A 5,379-nucleotide genomic window follows, 5' to 3' on the forward strand; every position below is an offset into this window, starting at 1 on the left:
GTTCGGTCCTCGTCGTCTCTGCTGGATCTCACCGTCAGATCTCGCCGCTACTCCTCTTCTTGACTCGACGTCGACGCCAACAGATCCGCGAGGGTGGATGTCGCGTGTCGCTCGCCGTTTCTGCTCCTCCTCCTCGCACAGCCGCCAGTTGTTGTAACACCCTACCACCCAAAACTTTACGCTTAAGTCATAAAATAGAGGTGGCAAGGTATTACGACTGCTAAAAATTAAAATAAATTCTTATAATAGTAGAAAGAATATAATAAACTAGGAGCCTTGAAAAATGGGTAAAACAAAATCACAAAATGAAAAGCGCCACGCTCCGAAAACGGAACAACTTGCGTGTGAGGGAAACTATAACTATAAAACGTAAGACAATAAAAGTAGGAATCGAAAGCCATAGGTACCAAATAACAAGCTCCTAACTCAGTCTGCGAAGTCAAGGCTGGCCGGAGAATATTTACATATATATACATATCCAAAACCCAAAATGTACATAAACAAAATTCTGCCTCTCCATAAACCTCTAAGAGGATCAAAAAGAATAAGTTATGTGGAGAGAAAGCTAAGTACGTGTACATACATCATTGCACAACAAAATAACACAGTAACCACTTCGCTTCAGGTGACCAGACGCCTAATGAGATACCTTTCGACCTGCATCTGAAAAACAACAACATAGTATGGAATGAGAACCGGAGGTTCTCAGTATGGTAAAGGTACCCACATAGTTAATATAAAAGGTTTCGGGAAAGCCAGAGGCATTCCTAGAACTTCGACACTCAGATTTCAGCTTAAGAATTCAACTAAACCGGAAGTTAGGTAAATTGTCTAAGGTATTCTAGTTCTGAATCTAATTTTAACCCAACATTCTACTTTCTGTCACTTCTAATCCTCTGAATCACTGGTGAAACAACCCTCGTCATTCCTTCGCCAGACAAGGGGCCTCTCAATTACATAGACAAACATTACAGACAAGAAAAACACAAATAGAGAAGCATTTACAGCAAGTAGAACAAATAGCAGATAAGCAGAATTTAACAGTTAAGCAAACTAAAACAATGCACACCCAAACAAAGCAAACAAATGCATATGATGTATGCCTGTCCTATGGCTGATGAGTCTCATCTGTCGGTTATACAGCCAACCCGACAAGTCCTGGTAGTTAACCATTGGACAGTCCCTCTGTGCACGCATCCCCAAGCTCAATAATATACCATGGAGTCAAACTCCAAGCTCAAATATAATATTCCATGGAGTCACACTCCAAGCTCAATAATATAGTATTCCATGGAGTCGAACTCCAAGCTCAACAATATAGTATTCCATGAAGTCAAACTCTAAGCTCAAATATAATATTCAATATTCATATATATGCATGCCCATGGGGGAATCCGGGGAGTTAAAGTGCCCGGTCACATCTTGCAACAGAGGGTCAACAAATAGTCTCAAATACACAAGCCACATAATAATCTCTTTTTTTTTTAAAGTACCACCTCAAATCAAACTCCAATTCTTATAGAAGTTTTGGCAGTATCTCCTATAAAGTTCGAATTTCTGCCACCCTTCAAGGGTCCCAACTATCAAATCAAACACCTCTCAATCATTCAAATCATTTCCGATAACAAATTATTTCAAAATCAAACAATTACCAATATCAAATCTTTTCCCAAAACCAACCAACTTCAATAGCAAATTATTAATAACAGCTAAACCACATATATTGTACCATATACACAATCCATCAATTATTCACTCAGTTCATTCCTATCTTAAGGTCATCTAGCCTAAGTTTTCACATGACATTAAACATTAACTACGAGAAACCAAAACCATACCTTCGTACGAAATCAAAAATATTCGGAGTTCTGGAGAAACTTTCTGACCGAGCTATCGAAGAAAAAAACATCCAGAATCGTCTGTGCCTCCTAAAACTCCCGTTGGCTAAACCCAAAGAATAAAAGAGTTACGTCATCTTCAATTTTCACCGATCAAAAGTGGTGCCAACGTGTAGAGGAGGAGGATACGAATACTTTTACTGGATTAGATTTTTTATTGCAGTTACGAATCGTAAGAAATCGAAGCCGGAAGTTTAACGGGATTTACGTTCTCTCGCTCCTCTCCTCTCGGTTACTCTTCTCTCTCGCCTCTCATTCCTGTATATACATACATATATATATATGGTGGCGCAAGTATAATAAAAATAATGAAGTAAATATTACTTAATTTCTTCAGTTGATACTATTATATATAGCTAATGATATAATAAGACTATAATAATACTCATACCTAGATATTATATATATGTTCATTCTAATAATTAATAAAAATGGTTCTATTATACTAGCCCAAGCCCATACTATTAATTAAAGTAACCCTAGTACATTTTTCAAATATTTGTTTCAAACTATCATAGGCATGGCGCCACTTTTCTCTCTCTTTTAGTGATTCCCAAACTTTTGGTCTTCTACTCTTCTCATTCTAATTTTCTTTCCATACCAAAACAAGACATATGAAGAAAAACCATTGAAGAGAAGTGAACAACAAAATATTAACCATTGAATGCACAACAAAGATTCAAAGAGGTATATTTCAATTTTTTTTAAGTTAATGACAATGTCAAGTATTATTTACATTATTTATTTAAAATAATTAATTTATTTTTTTTTATAATGGACAGTGTTCAAAGATTGAAGTGAGGACAAAACTCAATAGAATTATTTTTTTGTGAGACTTGGAACAAAAAATAATCAGGTAAATCAATAACTTTATTTTTGGTTATTATATATTTGTGTTTCTAAAATTATTTGTTATTGCTCAATAGGTTTAATATTTTTTTTTAAGAAAATAATATATATGCAATTATTTTTGTTTTTTTTGTTAGATAGTTCAAGTTAAGTTAAAAATGTCAAAGATGAAAACAATTCACTCATTTTTCAAGAGAAAAGAGAGAATATATGATGAACAAAATTCAGCTTCAGATTCTTTGAGTAATGTTCAAAATATTATTGAACAACCTGTGACACAACTTGTTGAGCAAGATATTCAACCCCTGCTTCCAAAATAGCAAGGACTGAAATAGATCAAGTTAATATTGATACATTGATGCGTGATCCCGGAAAGCGTCCGCAAATTTGGAATTATCCTATCAATCAACAAGATGAAATCCGTAGAGCATACATAAAGTTTGGACCATAAAGTTTTAGTATGTAGTTGAACATTGACTTTTATATAATATAATTACTTTTTTGATATATATGCTACAAATCATATTTTGTTAATTTTTTGTTATATTTTATATTTAATTGCCCCCCTCTTATAAAATTTCTGATTCCGCCACTGATCATGGAGAACTGTAGCAGCGAACAGTAACAGCATCTTCAACTTCTCCAGGAGTGACTCGTCAAGGTGGCTGCCCCGGAGGAATTCTAGAACAGCAGGAGAAACTATAGCGTCTACACGTCCCAACGCAACTTGCATTGCGGCAGACACAAATGAACCAATCCAATCAATGTTTTGCTTGCTCATGATGGAAAGGTCGGTAACAACGCGATAACCTAAACAGTGAAAGGAGTGTAACGACTGGTGTCTGTTATTCAGAACTCCCTCCTTTGTTGTGACACGGACAAAAGAGAAAATATCAAGGTGTTTTGAACAGTGAAGGGAATGTAATGCCTTTCAGCTTCAGGCAAAAGTCGTCGACGACTTGGGGGGTCATTCTTTTTTAGTTTTTTGTCTTTCATTATTTATTTATTTATTTTTTATGACTATTTATTTATATTTTATATTGCCGCGTTCTTGGAATCCAGCTAGCTGAACATATATATTATCACGATGCATAATTATCTTTCATTACTTTTTTGACGCCCGCCGTATAATTGTCCGTCCTGGAGCAGGAAATCATTCTTTGATACCCTTATTTTTTGTAGAGACATTAAAAGATGTTTTTTTTCTAAAAAAATTTTCAAGTTTTCAAAGAAGTTGAGGCTTGAGTTGGAAGGAAGGTTAAGACTCGGGTGGTTGTGGCCGAGACCGAGACGAATAACACCATCCTTGGAGAGATGGATTTTTTAGTATTTGTTTGTCTGGCTAAATAATAGGTAGATTTAAAAATGGAGTTATAGTCTAGAGTTTCTTGTTGTAAATATGTCGAAAGAAATAAAACATGTGAATATGAGGGATATGGTTTAGGATACATGGATAATGGGTCTATAACCAGTGTTTGAGGTACACCTGCTTTGTTTTTGTCCGTCTCAATTTGTCGAAGTTGGGCTATGACTTGATCCAGTTCTCTATTTTTCTTGTGGAATTCTGGGCCAAAGTATCTATTATCAATATAGGTTTTGAGTTCTTGATCAAGTTGAAAGGCCTGTGCAGAGAGCTGATCTTTGAGCTCAGCAACTTGCTCTGCCACAGAACCTAGTTGTGCTGAGAGACCTTCAATTTTTTTCACGAGAGCATCAAGAGTGTGATCTATTCGGAGTAATACGTTATTTTGGCTGACTGTATTATCTGTGTGCCAATTAAGTACTTCTTCTTGAGGAGTTGTTGATTGATGTCCATGTGGAGTAATTCCTTGAGAAATTACATAAGGTCTTCTAGTGATTTTCTTTTCATCAGTCTGGGTCACTAAAGGTGAAAATTCTTCCTCATAAGATCTGAGAGTAGCAATGCATGTGATTGTATTGACTGGCCAATAAAGATAATCCATAGAGTTTTTTCGAGACAATCTTGTCTTCCTGAGCATTGGTTTCTTCTTGAGCATTGGTGTTGTATCCGCATCATCAGGGGGCTCGAGCCTTTTATAAGAGCAAGGAGCTTGTAGTGACTTTTTCTTTTTCTTGTCCCTCCGCCGCCTAGCATAAACTTCATCATCAGTGTCACTCCATTGGTTAGCACAGTCATAGTCAGAATCACACATGGAGGGATCAACATCCCAGATGAAGTGGCCATTTATATGAGAAACATAAATAGGTTTTCCATTCTCATAGAAGTGCACAGGTGGATCATGTTGATCGTGAGTTGTTTGCACTTGAACGGGAGAGATCATATTAATCCTTCTGAAGGATGATTCTCGCAATGAAGTTTGCTTGATCATTCCAAGTCTCTGAAAAATAGTAATCACCATTCCATCACTATTATGAGTAATAGTTGGAGGTGTAGTAGTATGAACATCAACTTGTTCTTTTGAAAAAGCTTTCTCGTAATCAGTAATCCATTCCAATGGAATGATAGAAGAAAGTTCATCAGTAGTGATCATTCTTGAAATATTTACAATTGCTAGCCCTCTAGCATTATCTATGAACATAAATAATGCTTCTCCTGTAGTGTTTGGGAGATTGAAATCAAGGGCATGGTCTTGAACTCTGTAGAGGACTT

The sequence above is a fragment of the Arachis duranensis genome, chromosome 6 (assembly GCF_000817695.3).
Source record: "Arachis duranensis cultivar V14167 chromosome 6, aradu.V14167.gnm2.J7QH, whole genome shotgun sequence".
Classification (NCBI taxonomy): domain Eukaryota; kingdom Viridiplantae; phylum Streptophyta; class Magnoliopsida; order Fabales; family Fabaceae; genus Arachis; species Arachis duranensis.